Below are 22,684 nucleotides of genomic sequence, written 5' to 3' on the forward strand. Positions count from 1 at the left end.
GCCAAAAGAAATCTGATGAGGTTCAACAAGGGCAAGTGCAGAGTCCTGCACTTAGGAGGGAAGAATCCCATGCACAACTACAGACTAGGGACCAAATGGCTTGGCAGCAGTTCTGCAGAAAAGGACCTAAGGGTTACAGTGGACAAGAAGCTGGATATGAGTCAACCATGTGCCCTTGTTGCCAAGAAGGCCAATGGCATTTTGGGATGTATAAGTAGGGGCATTGCCAGCAGATTGAGGGACGTGATCATTCCCCTCTATTCGACATTGGTGAGGCCTCATCTGGAGTACTGTGTCCAGTTTTGGGCCCCACACTACAAGAAGGATGTGGAAAAATTGGAGAGAGTCCAGCGGAGGGCAACAAAAATGATTGGGGGACTGGAACACATGACTTATGAGGAGAGGCTGAGGGAACTGGGATTGTTTAGTCTGCAGAAGAGAAGAATGAGGGGGGTTTGATAGCTGCTTTCAACTACCTGAAAGGGGGTTCCAAAGAGGATGGCTCTAGACTGTTCTCCGTGGTAGCAGATGACAGAACAAGGAGTAATGGTCTCAAGTTGCAGTGGGGGAGATTTAGGTTGGATATTAGGAAAAACTTTTTCACTAGGATAGTGGTGAAGCACTGGAATGGGTTACCTAGGGAGGTGGTGGAATCTCCTTCCTTAGAAGTTTTTAAGGTCAGGCTTGACAAAGCCCTGGCTGGGATGATTTAATTGGGGATCGGTCCTGCTTTGAGCAGGGGATTGGACTAGATGACCTCCTGAGGTCCCTTCCAACCCTGATATTCTATGATTCTATTTGAGCTGCTAACAATATAGCCTCTCATTAAAATCACCTGCTATTCCACAGGATTGGAAGGTTGCAAATGCTGTCCCTAAAATTGAAAAGACGACACAAGGGGTGACCCAGGGAATTACAGACTAGCCAGCTTTACATCTGTACCTGACAAACTGGTTGAAATAATAATTAAAAATAGAATAATGAAGCACCTGGAAGATTATGATAAGATCTAACCAGCATGGCTTCTGCAAATAAAAAAATTTCACTCATCTATTAGAGTTGTTTTGAATACATCAATAGACTAGTGGATAAAAACTTGTTGACATAATTTATTTAGACTTTCAAAAGGCCTTTGATAAGATCTCTCACATGACGCTAATAAAGAAACTAAGCAGTCATGGGGTGAGAGGCTAAGTATTGTCATGGATCAAAAACCACCTCGAAGATAAAATAAAGAGTACGATTAAATGGTCAATTTTCACCATGGCAAAAGGCTACCAGTAGGGTACCTCAAAGTTCCATATCAAGTCCGATGTTGTTTATTAATAATTTAGAAATGGGAGTGAGTAATGAGTTAGCAAAATCTGGAGATGATACAGACTTATTTATGTTGTCCAAAATCAGAGAGGACTGTAAAGAACTTCAGAGACCTAACCAAGCTAGGTCACTGGGTAATATGGTGGCAAATGAAGTTAAATGTTGATATATGAAAAGTAATACACACCAGAAGGAAAAATTAAAGTAGTCATACTCCTTACAAAACTCTAAATTAACAGTATTATAATACCATAATATAAACCAATGCTCTCCCCTCATTTTGAGTACTGTGTAATGTACTCCCTATCCCCACCATCTCAAAAAGAATACTGCAGAATCAGATGGAGAAGAGCAACAAGAATTATTAGAACTAAGGAAAAAAATCTATCATCTGAAAATTAGAAAGATCAGGATTGTTTACCAAAACAACAGTGGTCCTTATTACAGAATTTAAAATAAGAAGGGTATAACAGAAGGCAGATAAGGAGTTTTGGCCTCCTGTCTCACAACACAAGAACAAGGGAACATTCAATTAAATTAAAAGATGGCAAATTCAAAATTTATAAAAAGGAAACACTTTATCACATGGTATGAAATTAAACTCTGGGACTCAATGCCATAGGAAGTAGTTAAGACTTCATAGTACATTCTTAGCAAGTTTCAAAAACAGATTGGACATTTTTGTGGATAACAAGAATACTAAATTCTGGTCTACACTATGAGTTTATGTCGGATTTAGCAGCGTTAAATCCAAATTAACCCTGCACCCATCACACAATGAAGCCATTTTTTCAACATAAAGGGCTTTTAAAACAGATTTCTGTACTCCTCCCCAACGAGGGGATTAGCGCTGAAATCGACATTGCCATTTTGAATTAGGATTAGTGTGGAAGCAATTCGAAGGTATTGGCCTCTGGGAACTATCCCACAACGCACCATTGTGACCTCTCTGGACAGCACTCTGAACTCAGATGCACTGGCCAGGTGTACAGGAAAAGCCCTGGGGAACTTTTGAATCTCATTTCCTGTTTGGCCAGGCGAGCTCATCAGCACAGGTGACCATGCAGTCCCAGAATCAAAAAAGAGCTCCAGCATGGACCGAATGGGAGATACTGGATCTGATCGCTGTATGGGGAGAGGAATCCATGCTATCAGAACTACGTTCCAAAAGACGAAATGCCAAAACATTTCAAAATATCTCAGAGGCCATGAGGGACAGAGGCTAGAACAGGGACGCAACACACATGCCACGTGAAACTTAAGGAGCTCAGACAAGCGTACCAGAAAACCAAAGAATCAAATGGACACTCCAGGACAGAGCCCCAGAAATGCCACTTCTACGCTGAGCTGCATGCAATTCTGGGGGGGGGGGCGCGCCACCACTATCCCACCCCTGTCCGTGGACTCCAATGATGGGGTACTCTCTGCCATGGCTGAGGATTCTGCAAATGGGGAAGATGAGGAGGACGACGAGCATGGAGAAAGCACACCGTTCTCCCCGACAGCCAGGATCTTTTTATCACCCTGACTGAAATACCCAACCAACCGAATGAAGCCAGAGAAGGGACCTCAGGTAAGTGTACCTTTTAAAATATAATACATGTTATAAAAGCAAGTGTTTTTTAATGATTAAGTAGCCCTGAGGTCTTGAGATGCATTCGTGGCCAATACTGCTACTGGAAAAGTCTGTTAACGTGTCTGGGGATGGAGCGGAAATCCTCCAAGGACATCTCCATGAAGCTCTCCTGGAGGTACTCTAAAAGCCTTTGCAGAAGGTTTCTGGGGAGATCAGCCTTATTCCGTCCTCCATGGTAGGACACTATCACGCCATGCTAGTAGCAAGTAATCTGGTATCATTGCATGACAAAGCCTGGCAGCATATGGTCCCGGCGTTTGCTGGCATTCAAGCAACATCCGTTCTTTATCTCTCTGTGTTATCCTCGGGAGAGTGATATCGTTCATGGTAACCTGGTTGAAATAGGGGAATTTGATTCAGGGGACATTCAGAGGTGCTCATTCCTACTGTGCTGTTTGCCTGTGGCTGAAAAGAAATCCTCCCCGCAGTTAGCAACGCGGTGGGGGGGGGGCATTGGCGCTGAGCTGTTCGCGTTTGGCTAGCAGGGATCTTCTCTGATACCGGCCACGCGGTGGGGGGAGGGGAAAAGCGATCATCCCAGAGAATTGGATGAGGGAGGGGGTTAGTTTGGTTTCTGCTGCTGCACGTTAACAGGAAAACTGCAGCACTAAATGGCCAACTCAACAGGCTTTGATTGGTATGGGAAAGGAGGGGGCTGCTGTTATGAAGGTTGCAGAAGCCGAAAGACTATGGCTTACCATGGCCACCTGCAAGCCAAATTCTGTTGCCCGGCCCTGCGTGTGTGATCTCTAACACCAAAGCCGCAGGCACTCAATATAAGACGCAAAATGTGACCTTGTACCAAAATCACATGTGCTATGTAATGTGAATACCCACAGTGTTGTTCACTGTGAAAGAGTATAACCATTGTTCTGTAAAATGTATGTTTTTAAATACTTCACTCCCTCTTTTTTCCTCCAGCAGCTGCAAATGTTTCAAGCCTCCCTCCTCCGTCCCAAAGGCTATCTCAGATAAGGCAGTGAAAAAAACACGCATGCGCGATGAAATGTTCTCTGAGCTCATGCAGTCATCCGGCACTGATAAGAGCTGTGTGAAGGGACACAATAGCAGAGTACAGGACGGTGGCTGATTAACATGAGGAGACATGGTGGCAGGAAGATCAGAGGCAGCATGAGGAAACGCTGGGGCTACTGCGGGATCAAATGGACATGCTCCAGCGTCTGGTGGAGGTTCATGAACGGCAGCAGGATCACAGACTGCCGCTGCAGCCCCTGTTTAACCGCCCTCCCTCCTCCCCAAGTTCCATAGCCTCCTCACCCAGATGCCCAAGAACGCGAGGGAGGCGGGGGGGGGGCAAGGCTCCGGGCACCTAACCACTCCACCCCAGTGGACAGTCCAAGCAACAGAAGGTTGTCATTCAAGAAGTTTTAAAGTGGCCTTTTCCTTCCCTTCTCCCCTCCTCCTACACCCCCCCCCCCCGGGCTACCTAGTGAGTTATCTCCCTATTTTTATAATCAATTAATAAAGCATACATGTTTTTTTAAAGGATAGTCACTATTTCCTTTGCAAGCAAGCTGTGATCGAAGGCAGTAGGGCAGGTGACTTACAGGGAATTAGAGTCATCCAAGGGGGCTGGTTTTCATCAAGGAGAAACAAACGTAAGTGTCACACAGTACCCTGGCCAGTCATGAAACTGGTTTTCAAAGCTTCTCTGATGCGCAGCGCTTCCTGCTGTGCTCTTCTAACTGCCCTGGTGTCTGGCTGCGTGTATTCAGCAGCCAGGCGATTTGCATCAACCTCCTACCCCACCATAAACATCTCCCCCTTACTCTCACAGAGATTGTGGAGCACACAGCAAGCAGCAACAACAATGGGAATACTGGTTTCGCTGAGGTCTGAGCGAGTCAGTAAACTGCGCCAGCGCGCCTTTAAATGTCCAAATACACACTCTATCACCATTCTGCACTTGCTCAGCCAATATTGAACAGCTCCTTACTACTGTCCAGGGTGCCTGTATACAGCTTCATGAGCCAGGGCATTAAGGGGTAGGCTGGGTCCCCAAGGATAACTATAGGCATTTCAACATTCCCAACAGTTATTTTCTGGTCTGGGAAGTAAATCCCTTCCTGCAGCCATTTAAATAGACCAGAGATCCTGAAGACGCGAGCGTCATGAACCTTTCCTGGCCATCCCACGTTGATGTTGGTGAAATGTCCCTTGTGATCCACCAGAGCTTGCAGCACCATTGAAAAGTACCCTTTGCGGTTTATGTACTGGCTGCCCTGGCGGTCCGCTCCCAAGATAGGGATATGGGTTCCGTCTATAGCCCCACCACAGTTAGGGAATCTCATTGCAGCAAAGCCATCTAGTATGACCTGCAAATTTCCCAGACTCACTACCTTTGATAGCAGCAGCTCAACGATTGTGTTGGCTACTTGCATCACAGCAACCCCCACAGTAGATTTGCCCACTCCAAATTGATTACAGACTGACTGGTAGCTGTCTGGTGTTGCAAGCTTCCACAGGGCTATTGCCACTCGCTTGTGAGCCACTCGCTCCCATCTTGGTATTCTTGCACTTCAAGGCAGGGGAAAGCAAGTCACAAAGTTCCATGAAAGTGCCCTTACGCATGTGAAAGTTTCAGAGCCACTGGGAATCATCCTAGACCTGCAACACTATGCGGTCCCACCGCTCTGTGCTTGTTTCCCGGGCCCAGAATCAGCGTTCCACAGCATGAGCCTGCCCCATTAACACCATGATCTCCAAATTGCGGGGGACCGCGGTTTTAGAGAAATCTGTGTTCATGTCCTCATCACCGTGCTGCCGTCGCCTCCTCGCCTGGTTTTTCAGGTGCTGGTTCTGCATACACTGCACGATAATGCGCGAGGTGTTTACCTAACTGCTGTGGTGAGCTGAACAGGCTCCATGCTTGCTGTGCTATGGTGTCTGCTACTGCAATCCAGGGAAAAGGGTGCGAAACGATTGTTTGCCCTTGCTCTGGCGGAGGAAGGGGCGACTGACAACGTGGCTTACAGGGTTGGTTTACAGGGAATTAAAATCAACAAAGGGGGTGGCTTTGCGAGAAACAGGATGGCCCCCTCAAAGATAGAACTCAAAACCTCAAGGATAGAACTCAAAACTGGGTTTAGCAGGCCATTGATTTCACGGAGGGAGGGAAAAGAAAATGAATACAAAACAAATCTGGTCTATTTCTTGTTTTGAGCCACTTCATCTATCTTTATACATCTTGCCGGCAGCAAACTGTGCAGTACGACCACTAGCCATCGTCATCTCCTGGGTGCTCGGCAGAAGACGGTGCAGCATGACTGCTGGCCATCATCTTCTGCTGGCTGCAGATTGAAAGACAGTGCACTGCCGGTAGGACTGAATCGCCATGAGACGAAACTTAAAAGGGAAATTACCTGGCTGAGTCACTCCCATGTTTGCCCAGGCGCCCAGTTAAAAGAGCACCCTGGACTACGTTGATGACAGCTACCAGTCATACTGCACTGTCTGCTGCCAAAAGGCAATAAACTGCTACTGTGTAGTAATGCAGTACTGTGCCTGCCAGCACCCAGGAGACATACAGTGACGGTGAGCTGAGCGGGCTCCATGCTTGCCGTGGTATGGCGTCTGCACAGGTAACTCAGGAAAAAAGGCGCGAAACGATTGTCTGCCCTTGCTTTCACGGAGGGAGGGAGGGAAGGGGGGCCTGACGATATGTACCCAGAACCACCCACAACAATGTTTTAGCCCCATCAGGCACTGGGATTTCTATCCAGAATTCAAATGGGCGGCGGAGACTGCGGGAACTGTGGGATAGCTACCCACAGTGCAATGCTCCGGAAGTCAACGGTTGCCTCGGTACTGTGGACACGCTCCGCCGACTACATGCACTTAGAGCATTTGTGTGGGAGTTTTATACACAATCGACTGTATAAAAACGCTTTCTACAAAACCGACTTCTATAAATTCAACCTAATTTCGTAGTGTAGACAAGGCCTCAGAGTTATAGTTATTACTTGACAAACATTCTGGAAGGGATATTACACCTCAAACTTCAGGCTTAAATCACTCTCTTATCATTAAAAGATTAGGATGTGGCCTAACGTAGATGGCAGATTATTCCACATCTGACTACTGCAAGATTCTTATTGCTTTTTCTGAAGTATCTGTCAGAAACAGGATACTGGACTGCATGGACCTCAGATCTGATCCAGTGTGGTAATTCCTATGTTCCTAAAAGACAAGCTGTGACCCAAAGATTTTACAGTCTAAACTGACAACACAAAGAGCGGGGTAACAGAGGCACAGAGAGTCAGTCATACATAAGATCAGTTGCAGAGCTAGGAACATAACCCACTCTCAAAACTCCTGGTCCATTGCCTTATCCACTACACCTTACAGCCTCTCATGAAAGGGGACACTGTTTAAGTACATAATTTAATGTCCCACTTGAAACTGCTCAGTACCACGCAGGATCAAATCCTAAACCACCGCCCTTCCCAAAAACAAGCGCGCACACACACACGCACGCCTCAAGGAATTATTAAACAACTACATCCTGTGGTTAGAGTGTAACTGATTCCCAAATGAACTTCTTGGTAATCCAATCTCTCCATTCTGGGCACACACATGAGGTCTAACAACCTCAGAAGCCACCAGACCATATGGAGCAGGAATGGTCCATGTGGTTAAAGCAAAGGACTCAGGAGAGCTGTGTTCTAATTCCTGCCAGTGCCACAGACTTCAAGTGTGGCCTTGGTCATGTCCCAGCTTCAGTGTTCCTTTTCCCCCAGCTGTAAAATGGGGATAACACCACTTTTTCCAAAATGGTGTTGACGGGCGAGCTTAATATTCATAAGTCACTTCTGAGGGGTATAGAAGTTTGAATAATTACCTATTATGCACAGATAATTTAGACTGTTCTTAACACAACAGTAAACATCATTTTTGGCATTTTCATAATTCCATTGGACTGCATTTCAATTGGTCTTACTTTGGCTCACAAATTATCCCTTGAGGAAAATTTATGAAAAAACAATTCTGGCCTTTAAAATACCATGTGAAATAACAATTAAAACATTCCACACCTAGGCCGTGACTGATATTCTGCTATCCCTACTGTGCATGCAGCTCTCCTGTTGACATCAAGAGCTGGGGAGTTTACGTACGGAACAGCAGCATATCAGAGCCTACATCAAAAATGCTATTACAGGACAGACCAGTTCTTTCATTTGGGGTTTGTTACATAGTGCTTTGGAAAAGAAAGTTTGGTTTTGCTACAGTAAAGCAAATCAGTACAACTTAATAGGATGTGTAGCTTGGGGTGAGGGATATAATTAGGACTTTCCTTCCAACCTTATGACAAGGGAGCCACAACTTCTTTAGATACCAGGCCTGCCAAAGGGGGGGGCATGCAAAGGGGGCAAGTGCCCAGGGGCACACGGCTGCCTCTGGCAGCACAATGGGACTAAGGAAGGCTTCCTGCTCGCCCTCGCTCTGCACCGCTCCCGGAAGCGTCAGGCCTGTCCCCGCGACCTCTGGGGTGGGGATCTCCACGCATTGCCCCCACTCCGAGCACGTCTCTGCAGCTCCCATTGCTTGCTTTCGGGAGCCGCCCGAGGTAAGCACTGACCCCCCCGGTCCCCTTCTGCACCCCAACTCCCTGCCCCAACCTAGAGCCTGCTCCCTCACCCCCTCCCAGTGCCCACACCCCGCATCCCTCACCCCCTCCCAGAGCCTGCACCCCACACCTCCTCCTGCACCGCAGCCCCCTGCCTGGTGAAAGTGAGTGAGGGCAGGGGAGAGTGAGATGGACTGAGCAGGGGGCAGGGCCTCGGAGAAGGGGTAGGACAGGGCATGGTATCAGGGAAGGGATGGGGCGGGGGCAGGGCAAGGGTCTTTGGGTTTGTGCAATTAGACAGTTGCCAACCCTATCGGGCGGGCATGTGGAAGCCCTGGCCATGCCAGAACAGTGCGCCCAGCACCTCGCTGGGCACCAGCCAGCGCATACGCAGCACTGCCCAAATGTCAGGTGGACCGCATCCGCAGCCTGTGCATGCATGGGGACCCATTGACTGTTCTGCCCTGGGGCCCAGAATTGCTTTCAGCGGGCCTGCTAGGTACAAGTCTGGCCACCACATGAATCATCATCAAGAATTCATCCCTTTATAAAGGGCAATTACACTGCTCAAATATACACTAAAAGCAACATTCTGGCGAAGTGAGAGACAGTTTCATTTGTATGGACATTCAATTCAAAAGTAGTATTCAAACTGTGGCGAATGCATGGTGATTCAGTGATTAAGGTGGGAAATAAATTAAAAAGTTCAAATCACAAGCTTCAACAGAAATCTAAAGAGGAAACCCTTGTAACCTCCCCTTCAGTTGATTTTCTCCCGGAAAATCTGTCTACCAGTTCCTCAGATCTTGTTTACCCTATGAGACCAGATACCGTTCAAAAAGCTGCTGGACAAAGACCAGCAACAAGGACCAGCCCCCCGGAGAAAACTCCAGTATTATGGATTTGCCAAGCATGCAGTCAGGGTAGTTCTGCAATTCCCTATTTTAACTCAGAACATAAATGGTTACTCAATGACTCAGACAGAGTCGACCGCTCTGCCAAAGAAAGGAAAAGAAAAAATAACTTAAATGACGAGAGATGATGGAAAAGGGCTGGGGAAAAAAACAGTCAGAGATGAGCAGAGTCAAATGAAAAGTCACTGCATACAGCCTTGAAAACAAGCTAGCATCTGATGGATATACGCAGCACAGAAAGGGGAGTGAACAGAGGGAGCTCCTGAATGGAGAATAGCTTATCCTCAGTTTGTGAATGCTGGGGCAGTGAATTAGAATAATCCACAGTCTGGGAGACAGAATCAGAATTAGGTCATCTTTCTACACTGAGCGGTCTCCGTGATTCTGGAAGTAGCTCTCTTCCTTCTGAATGGGTACTGAATCAGTGCCTTAGAGTGGAGGCACTGTGCTGCTGTAGGTGGTGACTTTCACATGGCACATAAAGCTGAGACTTCACCTAACCACTTGTGCTTATTTTAAAACCCCACATTACTTTTCATAAAGAATAAGGTCACGATGCCAGTATCCTGGACAAATTCCACCTCTGGCAAATTATAATATTTTCATTTCTATAACACCTTCTGTCTCCATCCAGGGATCCCAAAGATCAGTGAATAAAGAATTACTGTCCCCATTTTTTAATATAAGGAAACATGGGCACAAAGAGGCTGAGTTGCCTTAAGTCACACCAGGAACAGAATATAAGTCTCCTGACTGCCAGGTTTATGCTTTCACCTCTACATAATGTTTTCTCTCTTCTGCCTACCTGAAATTACACTTGCAATTCCAAGTGGAGAGTGTTCTTCACTTCCAGGCCTAAACTGCACTATGACGGTATGACCTGTTAAATTGTCCACGTGTTGCATCCCAGAAGTATCTGCATTTTAGTGCAGGGAGGGAGGTGGGAGGGAGGGAGACAGAGATCCCTGTTTAGTTCATAAAATTTCTTTGGGATTCTTTGAGCTAAACAGTGCTATTCAACTCATGGGTTCTCAGGACAAATGTTTTGGAGGCCTCAGAGTGTGGCCATCAACTCTTGCTGGTCAACACTCTTAAAATTTTTCCTAAAATACTTAATAAAATTTTGGAAAAACAAATAAATGTGCCCATAAACATGTCCAAATCATTCTAATTTATTTATTGTTAGCTAGTAAAACAGTTATGAAAAGTGAATTACCAAACATACAAGTATCACTTTTCACAGCAGACTTACTCAGCCCTGGCAAGCCTGGAGACAAATTAAGCCCTGGATGGGGGGTTGGGGAAAGCAGCGGGGGCTAGGGGCAATGGGGAAGCGGGAGGCAAAGGGAGGCACCAGGGGGCTGGAGCCCAAAGCCCTGCAGCTGGGGATGGGGCCTAGGGACGGACCATGAAGCTGCACGGCCAGGGCTTGGAGTCTAAACCCCAGCTACCCCGGGACTGGAGTCCAAAGCCTGGGTCTCAACACTCCTGGGAAGGTGGGGAACTAACCAACTGCCTGCTCCTCCAGCACTGTGCCCCAGGTGTCTACAGAGGGGGGCAGAGCCACCTTGCTGGCAGCCCCAGCAACCAACACAAGGCGATGCATCCAGAAACAACAGGGAAGAGGGTGCCCACTACTTTGCCCCTCACCCTCTATCAGAGCCCATGAGGTTGTGGCCACAAGAAAAGCCCCTGGTGGTCGCATGCAGCCACGGTGGCCGCATTTGAGAAATGCTGGTCTACGTCATTCTCTCATTTAAGTTAATGGAAGTTTTGCCCACAAACAAAGTGGAAGTTATCAACAGTTTTTAACATGATTTCAAAACTTATAGCATTTATTTTGCATATAGCATCCCTAGGTAAGCATCAAGTTACAAGAATTTTACATGTACTTCACAGCCTAGCATGAGATGTCATTTATAGTTCCATCAAATTGAAATGTCATTTGTTTTGAACTCACACACACACGAATGTAAAAGATTTCAGGGGAAAATATAATAGTCAAATTGATGGTGTCTGACCAGCTCTTCAAGTGACTGAAAGTGGGTTGCCATTTGCTATACGTACATAGACACACAAATGCATACACACATGCCGCTACTACCTCATGAAGGTATGTTTATGAATCCATTTAAGCTTTTTGAGGCACAAGAAACATTTGAAAAAAATAAATGGATATTAAATCCAACTGGACTTTCAAAACCTGTTTTACTATATAAAAATTACAAAGAACTCAATGCTTTTAAGACTAGGTGTTAATTTTAAAGCAAAACACTAAAATGTCTGAATGTGCTCAATGACAACCAAAGATTGATATTTTATTTCACACAAGACTGTCAGATGGAGATGGAAGCCAAAAATGAGATGCAGAAGATCTGAAAGAATTACTCTACTGAAAGCAATGGCAATATTACAGAAACCAGTAGAGTAAACTTGGGATGTTGAAAAGAGAAAAACTCTCTACTACATCAGCACAGGATATTAAATGCAAAGGAAGCCATTTGAAGTAAAAACTTAATTTTTAGACAACCAATAATAGTACCATATTTTTATTTATATATGGTATCATTATTGGTTGTATAAAAATTAAGTTTATATATATAAAGCAGCTAAATAAGTTTTTATATATAACTAAAATCAAACTGGGATCTCCACTCCAAAAATAGATATATGCAACCCTACTTACAAGATAGCAGGATAGTAAAAGCTGTGTTGCAACCTCCCATCTCCAAGCACAAAAGATAAAGGTAAATTTCCACACAGATATTTGCATGGATTGTGGACACTAGATAATGATGACACACGACAGTTGTCATGGTTAAAAATTAATCATGCTGTATCACAATGAATACAAATCAACATCTTTAATGATCCAGACCAAATACAGAATTACTGAAGATTTACAGACATAACCTTTACAGTAGCAAATGTTATAGTTAAGGGAGCAAATTAACTTTCATCTTAATTTTTGTTTGCTCATTTGTTTGTGTTTTTTTGTTTTCTTTATTAAAGAAAAAAACCCTCTCCTTTTGTGTTGGTGTTTCCATGCTTGACCTCAGCCCACAGGAAAATATTTTTGAAAATACAAGAAATCTGTTCTCTGAGTGAGGTGAGCAGAAAACAATAATATAAATGATATATCATTTATTATTAAATACAATATATATACACAGACTTTTTTTTAAAAAAAAAGGCATTTGTGCTCACAGCTACAAACACCTGTAGATAACTGTAAACTCCAGTCTCTGCATGTGGTTTGTGCCAAGAGGAATAGACATTTAGGCTCTGATCTTGCAACTGTTACTACTGAACCCCTCCAGAGTCCCACTGACTTCAACAGGGCTCCTCATAGTATGAGTAACATCCAACCTCACACTATCCAGTGCAAGTTCCAGGCCCTAGGTTCTGATCCTCCTAGCTTTATGCAGAACCTTGCTCCATGACCAGCCCCACTGAAAACAATGGAACTAGTTCCCATTTTACCTTTTCATTATCCCTCTGTGTGGGCTTCTGGGTTTTGGAGTAGGCCTGATCTACCACAGTACAAACTGAAAGGACTTCTGCAGTTGTCTTTGGTACAAGCACAGTGAGGCTGGGGAGGATTCAGTAGAAGCCATATTAAAGAAAACAGAGTGCATGGAAATCTTTTTGAGCCCAGAATAACTTCACTGTTTCAGGCTGGTAAATCCAGAATAAAAGAATAGCACTACGCTGGCAGGAACTACTGCAAAATGCTAGATATGAAATACGCTGACACAAACAGATGTTTGTTTCTGCACCACAACCCATGACCAGCCACAGCCCCAGTTCCTGTTCAGAGCTCAGATACACTCAAACTACTCCCACTATGCGCTACGTTACGAGTACAAAAGAGTAGCAGTATCCATACAAAGACATCTCACATGCTACAGTACATGGCCCTTGCCAAATGTTTCTGTTTCATGCACCACTCAAGTTGTATACATTTGCATAGATATTTTCATAGGCTGGAAGATGGAGCAGCGTTGTGTCACATCAACACGTCCTGCAAATCAGTTGACTTCTCTGTGGAGAAAGAAAAGAGCCAACACAAACTCATCAACATCGTTCACAAGGGCAGTGCTGGAGACGCCAACGGCTTTAGAGTGCGTCTTGCAATATGTGGTAGTTTTCTTACAGCACCAGCTCCTGGGGTGATTATTTAAAGATGACATTTTTACTTAAGAAAAAAAAGGGGGGGGTAAGTTTCTAGGTCTCAGAGGGGTGGAGAAAACCTTGAGCGAGTCTATATAAAGGCTCAAAAAATGAGAAGGTAAATAAGTACCAACATTATTTTTTCTAAAATCTTGTGGATTTTAAGACACTCATGATTTTGGGGTCTTGACTCATGATTTTTTCAACACAGTAATTAAAACTCTCTCTCCTCCCAGGTCACTGCTTTGTAAAAAGTTTCCCCCATTATAGAAAAACATATAAATAACCAATACTAAATTACTGTTGTCTAATTTTCTGCCCTGAAATCTGCAAGGCTATATTTTCACAGTACAGGGACTTTGCAGTAGCTACTCATCTATACAAAACTAGGGGAGCACAATGAAATATCCCTGGCACCTTGGAACAACACAACTCCAAAAACGTAATCTGGTTCCAAAAATTTAGTTTTACATACAGGGGGACTGGCACGATTTCAAGCTAGAAGGACATGTACAAGAGCAATATGTTAGATGCACAAAGGAACCAGTCCAAGATATCCAGATGTTAGAGTTATTTTTTAAGAATATCACTGGATAGAGAACATAGGTTAAAGCCTGAATGAGTTATCTGTCCAATTAGTGTGTCAATATTACTATTTCCTTAATTGTCTAATTATTCTGCTATTCTAATTGTTCTAAGCACACTTGGTTACGGTTAGACATTATTTAATAACCAGTTTATAAAATGGTTTGGCCAGGCTGTGTGGATGGAGACCAAAATAGGTTAATCCCATGTTCAAAAACAGTATTTAGGGCTAGTCTGAGAAAACAGTTTGGCTGCAACCACATTTGAACTCTGGCTGGATATGGTTTGTAAACGCTCATAGCAAGTGAAGCCAAGGCCAGTGCAAATCAATCCACAATGTGTTTTAAATCTACCAAGAGCTTTGCAACACTAACATGAAGAAAAACAAGATTTCCCCAATCATCCTTTTCAGTACAGTAGAACCTCAGAGTTACTGTCACCAGAGTTAGGAACTGACCAGTCAACCACACACCTCATTTGGAAACCGAAGTACACAATCAAGAAGCAGCAGGGACACACACAAAAAAAAGCAAATACAGTATAGTACTGTGTTAAATGAAAAGTACAAAAAAAGGGGTGGGGGGAAGCAGCATTTTTCTTCTACATAATAAAGTTTCAAAACTGTATAAAGTCAATGTTCAGTTGTAAACTTTTGAAAGAACCACCATAATATTTTGTTCAGAGTTACGAACAACCTCCATTCCCAAGCTGTTCATAACTCTGAGGTTCTACTGTACATTATCTGTGAATTCCACTGTAAGCCAATTTATATACCACCACGGAAACTATCTCACTGGTCATCATCATACCAGAATCATCCAGCTAATCCCCTCAACCAGTGCTGTTGGAGGAATCTACCCATACTGCCACAGGGTGTTCTAAAACAGTAAGTGAGTTCTGAATATATACGTAATTTAACAACGTGTAAGCTCTCTGGCGAATGGACCTTTTGTCTGTCCAGCACTATGCACGTTTGTTGGACTATAAATACAAATATTCCATTGAATCTCATTTTGATTTTTCAGATAGTTGCATTGTTTTCCACTTCCCTTAGAAGCTGAAGCTAAAAAAATATATATTTTTTTAAATCACAATCTCAGAGTAACTCCTAAATTTAATTACTTTACAAAATGTAGAAATCTCAAACGCATGCAGGCAAAGAACACTGAAAAACTGAATGTTACATCCAAACACAATGCATTTCATTAACCTGCAGCACAATTATGAATCAACACATTTGTCACTGCAGTGGGACAAAGAGGGGTATTTTTTTGTTTGTAATATCCTAAGGGGTGGGAGGGTTAGGGATTTTTTTGGCAGTTGTTACTATGCACATGCTAAGCGGAGCACAGTCTAAAAATAAAAATGACTAAATCTGAAACAGGATGCTCATCAGGAACTTGTCAAAAAAAATACAGATCAGTTTGAAAAGGCTACACTGAAATATTTTTTACATTTAGTTTCCTGCTGTACAGGCAGAGTTAAATACACAAACTCTTTCATCTGTGAAAAGAATTGGAATTTTGCTGACAATTCTGTTGATGATACTTGAACCGGAATACAATCCGGTTCACTTCCACTTGCTCAGAGTGGCATTTCTGCAGCGCCAGCAGACATCAAACCTCATTTGGTTGTGCCTCTGAATACAAACCCGGAGTAAAAAAGGTGCCATTTTACAGAGCCACTTCTCACAGCAAAACCACATTTATGCTTCTAGGCTATTCCAAAGAGAACCAGTTCTGCCCTTTCATACATATGCATGACTCCTGTTGACTTCAGCGAGACTGAGGCCATGTCTACAACTAGTGAGCTTACAGCAGCACAGCTGTGCCGATACACTGCTGTAAGATTGCTCACATAGCCACTCTATGTCAGAAGGAGAGAGCTCGCCCGTTGACATAATAAAGCCACTGCCATGAGCAGCGGTAGCTATTCCACACCGGCGCTTCTGTCTGTGTAACTTATGTCTCTCAGGGGCGTGGTTTTTTTCACACCTCAGAGAGAAATTGTACTGACAAAGGTGGTAGTGTGGACATGGCTTGACATCAGATGTATAAAAGAGCAGACTTGGGCCCCAAGAGGCCAAACTTAAACAAGTTCATGAACATCTGAAATTACTTTTAGATCGTGCTGATTTAGGGGAAAAACTGAATTTCTTCACATTCAGGTTCCACTTTCAGAGAGGAAGAGATACTGTGCTCAGAAATAGCCTCAATTCAGCCATCAGTGGGGGTAGCTGTACCAGTGTTGATCCCAAGATGTAGACAAAAATGAGATGGGCTTTGCTCAGTTCAGCTAACTCGGTCTTACTGCTGCTTCTAACAGGCCTCTTTGGACCAGCATCCTCAGTCCTCTAGAACCCCTCTGTGAGTAAGGGGGAACATACCACAGAGCTGCTGTCCTCCCACATACTGACCCCACAACCCCATGTATGCCTGACATAGTCCTCTTTCATAGGCAGCATCAGGAGGGAAAAGGGGAAGGAGATTAGAGCCAACATTTTAATTTACTGTAAAATTAACTGTTTGAAATCATTTTCTCATGAACTCATTTTCCCCCCATTGAGAGCCAGATTGTCAGAGGTGCTCGTATTCCCAGCAGGTGCCAAGTGCACACTATCTATACACACTGACCTCTCGTCCAGAGGTCTAACTAAAATGAGTCATGCCAGTAACCTATAACACCTTATTCCACAGAAATAGTCTCTCTCAAATGTCAATCCATTAAATTGATTACCCGGTTGGAAACTGCACGGGTCATGTCTGATGACTACCTATGAAAATACTCCATTTTTCGCCTATAGTTAATATAACAAGATGCTAAGCATTTACATAGATTAAAATAAAAAGTACCTGAATCAATCCATCTGATTTTCCTCTTTTAAAGCTGTTTTAAAGAAGGGCTTTCACCCTGGAACAAAACTTTCAAATCTATCAACATTTAAACAAATATATGCACCCATCACATGTTTTTCAACATTTCTCTTTGCATATTTGCTAAATACTAACGCTGTTGCAATAGACTGAAGCCATTATAAAATAGGGCTAAAGTGCAAAACCAGGCAGGCATCTTATTAGGCTAGAAACAGGCTTGTAAACCAAAACCCAGATCCAAACTCCCACTCAACCTGAGGAAATTCAAGCTGCATCTGTGCTAGGACATATTTTTGCTGCTAGGACATATTTCTTATTAAACCCCATCTAACTTCAACTGCAGGTAGGGTGACCAGATGAAACTGAGAAAATATCGGGACACATGGGGGAAGCAAAAAAAAAAAAAAAAGAAAACGCCAGAGCAGCCAAAGCTGCAATATCGGGACAAATTGTGTCCCGATCGTGCATCAGTCGGGACGTGGGACAAAGACCTAAAAATTGGGACGTCTGGTCACCCTAACTACAGCAGTGATTGATGGGAGACACACATACACACAACCCACCAACTATTCTCTCTGTATAAATGTTTTTCTCCTCTCACTGCCTCCAACTCAAGTTTGCTTCAGCATTAAAGTCCTCCATCCTGTGAGCTGTTAGGCTCACTCTGTACAAGGTGCTGAGTGCCCTCCACTCCAATTGATGCTGAAGGAGTTAACCGTGTTTGGCACCTTGCATGAAGCACTCAACACCTTGAAGAATCAGGACCATAAGGCCTGACCAGAGCCAACTGAAGTCAATGGAAAGGCTCTCGTTGACTTCAGTGGGCTTTGGATCCAGCCCTCCGACTTCTGCCTACCTGTATCCAATCTTCTGTGGTTTACCTTGCCATTTTATTGGAATTATTTTTTTTCTTCATCATGCAGGTTATATGGATGGAAAACTGTATGTCTGAGTTAAAGTGACTCATCACTAGGTGGGGTCTGATCATTCACCAAAGTTCTTTGAAAATAAGCCTCCAGCATAACAAAAATAAATTCTATATAAAAGCACAATATATATAAATTAACAATAATTTGGACACAAACTCCCAGCATCCAGCAAATACAGTGCAAATGAAGACCATGAGCTGCTAAATACCATTACAATAAACCCTTGAACTGGTTAAAAAAGAGAGATTAAAATCACGACCAGTATAATCATCAGTCACATGTAGTCTCAAATTTATCAGCCTATCTTAGGCATTTATGATAAGGCTGCTCCTGATACAAGACATGTACTCTAAGACCTCCCAGCTTAATCAAAGTCACTTTTACAAAATACTCTTTACATTACTTCTATTGCTATTAGATCCAAAGCCCTTGGCTCTGAACACCAGCCTTTTACAAAGGGAGTATTATAAACAGGAATGTATTATTTTATTAACTAAGTGTCTCAGAAAAATACAGAATGTTTTGTGGGGCATTGGATGATTCCTTCACTCTTGGTAAATTCTTGACAGTCCCATGGTGATTCACACACCTGCAAAAGGCTGTTGATACATGTCTGACTCAGTAGCACTTTCTGCTATTCCAATGATGCCACAACGTATTGCCAAGAGGCAACTGGCAAGTTTCCTGACAATACAATGTCGCTGAGGAAACGCTAACAACGTGCCTCGTTTAGTCAACCGCCTTTCAGTTTATTTACATTTCCAATGAGTGGAAAAAAGTCCGACGTTTTGGTGTGCATGAAAGTGTTCTTGTTCTTACATGGCTGCTGATTGAGTTTGCTGTGCTGTTTGACCCTTTGTACTCTTTCATACACTCAAGCCCTGTTTCTGACCCCAACACACAGACTACTTTTGGCCTGTCATAGGTCCCAGGAGATGTTTTCTGTAAAGTCTTAAGAAATTTAGGCAAGCCATTTTAGGGGATATTTTTTCAGTAAATTTATAACAAGTATACTGGATGGTAGATATTTCAAACCACTTCCCAGCGGGACCAGGCTTTCCACTGGTGTTCTGCACAGCAGCATGAAAAAATCCTTCTTTAACCCACCACTTTGGCTGAGGAGCAGCAGAGGAAGTACTTTAAAACCCCCTGCTGTTGGTATGCTCCCACTCCACAGGAGTAACTATCCAGTGGATTCATGACAGAATAGATCCATCAATGCAGCTGTCCCTACACACCACCACCACCAGATACCCTTAATTTCCAGGCACACCTCTGCCAGCTCTGCCCACACGGGTTTGGCTGGGCTATACAGCAGGGTAACAAGACTAGGTGTCTTGACGTGTTCAATATATCTAGATGCACAGGAAAAGATTCAATGTTGTCCTGTTCAATTACTGACAAAGCCATGACGTGATTCCCTTGCAGAAAGTGTTATAACAATCTTGCAAATTAGAAAACTCTGACTTGTACAAGTCACATGCTAAACGGCAGTTATCTACATTGCTCTTGTAAGAGAAAATGATACAAGGGACTGTATTACTTTTTAGCAAAAAGTAATACATAACACATAGGTTAGTGAGCATTTGAATACATAGCAAGGTCATCTTCGAATTCAGCTTCAGCAACTTGTTAGTAGAAGGGTACAGAAAGCTGCTTAAGTATGACCAGCAAATATACCCTATAAACCTCCAGCATATGGAAACTTCAGTGCAACATTGATTCTTCATTGCCAGGAGTATGTTCAGTCAGGTTCACAGGAACAAGAAGTTCCTGTTATTTAACTGTTTCATTATAATTTTGGTGGCCTTTGTCATTTTTATTTTTACCCAGAATCTGCCATTTATTCACATAAGAAAAGAAAGTGGGCCATATAAAACACAGTCTTTGATCCTCATTTCTAGTTACAGAATAATAATTACATGCATCCTGAAATGCCTTACAGCTACTCATACGTACACGTAGTAGCAATGAAACACAGCCCTCTCTTGACTCAGGGGACAGCAGCCAGTGCACAGTAATATGGGGAGGGAAGAGTTTTTGCCATTGATCCTGAAGGAAACAGTACCTTGAATCGGGTTGCTTTTTGTTTGTTTGAAATCACTGAAAAACCCATGCACAATAAACTATTAGGATTCCAATATAACCCAGTGATAGCCTATGACAATTGGATTGCAGTAACTATTATGGAAGAGAATGTTTGGTTTGTATTAAAACAAAGGAGGTTTCTGTTTGAAGGATACCCTGCAACATAAACACACATATCTTAACTCCATTACCAAGCTATGAGACAGAGCAATCCTGTGGATAGGGCAAGAACTGAGGGCTGGGAGACCCAAGTTCTAATCCTGACTTTGCCATTCATAATTGCATGACTGTGGGCAAGTTACTTAACTTTTTATGCCTGAAATGGAGAGGATACTTGCCTTGGTAATCATCGACACATGAAAAGTGTTAGAAGTATTATTGAACAAAACAATTATACCAGCCACACAGCTGTGTATTCATCAGGCACATTACTATATATTCAATGTGCCTATAGCATCATCGCCCAGAGGCCCAAATCAGTGCTCTTACAACCACATAATTAGAGCCCTACCAAATTCAGGTCCATTTTGGTCAATTTCATGGTCATCCGATTTTGAAAATCGTAAATTTCATTATTTCAGCTATTTAAACCTGAAATTTCGCAGTGTTTTAATTTTTGGGATCTGACCCATAGAGGAATTCTAGACCATCTCTGAAGGTAGCACAGAAGTAAGGGTGGAAATACTGTGACTCCCCTAAACTAACCTTGCGACACCTCCCCCCGCCCACAACTCCCTTTTGGGTCAGGGCCCCCAATTTGAGAAACACTGGTCTCTCCCATGAAATCTGTATAGTTTAGAGTAAAAGCACACAAAAGACCAGATTTCATGGTCTGTGACCCGTTTTCATGTCCGTGAATTTGGTAGGGCCCTACACACGAGAGAGAGTCTATATTCTGAAGAGCGTTCTGTCCAATTTAAGGCAATGCAACAGGTGGGCTTAGTAAGGCCAGGTCTACACAGCAAACTTATCTCAGTATAACTACATCGTTCAGGCATGTGAAAAATCCATGCCTCGGAGCGATGCAGTTATATCAGCACAACTCCTAGTGCAGACAGAAGCCCTCCCGCTGGCATAGCAGAATCTTTACTAACGCATGACAGAGGTGAAGCTGCAGCTTTTTAAGTATATTCCCGCCCAAAAAGAAGGGAGCTAGAAGAAAAGCCACAGCAATAGGAACCTGTGGCTATGTACACAAGTTAACTGCACAGTTTGCAGTTTTGAGTTAATTTTTTTAAAGGTGTAAACAAACAAAAATATTAATCCTAACAGTAATACTGACTTGCCACATGTATCTAACCAGTACCAGTTGTTTATTGTCTATAATTCTACTGTGATACATATGGTAACACCGCTATTATTTTCCATTTACATTCCATATGTTCCAAAAACATAGGAAACATGCCCCTCTCCAAATGTTTTGGGAAGTACCTCTTTTGGAACTCTTCAATGACAGAGAAGTACAAGTTCGCATATGGAACTTTAACAATGAACTTCCAAACTGATCAAGAAATTAACCACAATGACCCAGTAAGCATGGGGGGAAGCTCTTTTCTTTTAGCTAAGGCAACAAGAGACTGAAAATTAACTAAGAACTGCCGCAAGTGCTAAACCAGATCACAAAGACCTTCACAGCATTTTATCAATCAGAAGAGTCTATTTTTGTATTTTATTTACAGATAAAAGGCCCTGATCCTGTAATATACACCCCAGTGATTTCAGTGGGTCTCTGCATAAGCAGAGGTTTCTGTCTATGCACAGCTCACTGCAGAATCAGGGCCACAGTTTCATATTTTCATTTATACCTCAGGTATGTTAAACCTCTTACATTTTAAATTTCAATAAAGGAAGTTTACTGCTCAAATTCAACAAAACAACTGATAACAATATAGGCAACCCAAATAAAATTTCAATCAAAAAGCCACTCACCTGAATTATAAGGTTCAACAGCTCAGCCTTTTATGTTACGTAATAGAAAATGTGTCCAATATTTTGAAATATCAGTTTTAGTGTACACGGCACAGTCAAGTTTAAGTTGTGCCACTTTTTTAAAAAAAAATTGAATACTTAGGATAATACTAAAAAAATGTGAAACTCACCATGAACTTTCACTGGCTTGTGACTGAAAATTTGTTTTTTTAAACAATTTAACTTTGAAGTTAAATTCCATCTGAATACAGTCCACCAACATAAGTCATAACTTGCACAGGCAGCTGCCTGGATCTGCAAAACATTGCGTAAAGGATTCTTACATTCAATAGATGAGTGCTTGTAATGTCTTTACATCAATTCCCCACATATTTCAAAGTCAGCGTACAGCAAATTGTTCACCTACTTAAAGCTCCATTCTTCGCAGTTAGAAAGAAGATAAGCAATATAGCTGAAGATGGAGTTCAAAATACAGATATATTCCTAATAAATCCCCAATCACACAGAGACTTGCATGCGTGCTTAGTTTGGCCACATCAAGTCAATGAGCGCAAAGTTAAGCAGTTCATAAGTCTTCACAGGTTTGGATCTAAAACCTACAAAAATATCCAAACTTGATACAGATTTTAACACTTTCCTGAAAAAAAAGATTC

At 42.9% G+C, this 22,684-nt stretch overlaps 1 protein-coding gene across 1 annotated transcript in view; it reads right to left on the bottom strand.

Moving 5' to 3' along the window:
- ADCY7 (adenylate cyclase 7) overlaps positions 1-22,261 on the bottom strand; it is a 111,107-nt gene extending 88,846 nt beyond the window's left edge. Inside the window, exon 1 of the mRNA XM_084644679.1 lies at positions 22,202-22,261. The gene's annotated coding sequence lies outside the window, so the exon portion shown is untranslated. The remainder of the gene's footprint in view (positions 1-22,201) is intronic.
- Between the last annotated feature and the right edge of the window lie 423 nt (positions 22,262-22,684).

Source organism: Lepidochelys olivacea (genome assembly GCF_965140295.1).
Source record: "Lepidochelys olivacea isolate rLepOli2 genome assembly, chromosome: 12".
Lineage (NCBI taxonomy): Eukaryota > Metazoa > Chordata > Testudines > Cheloniidae > Lepidochelys > Lepidochelys olivacea.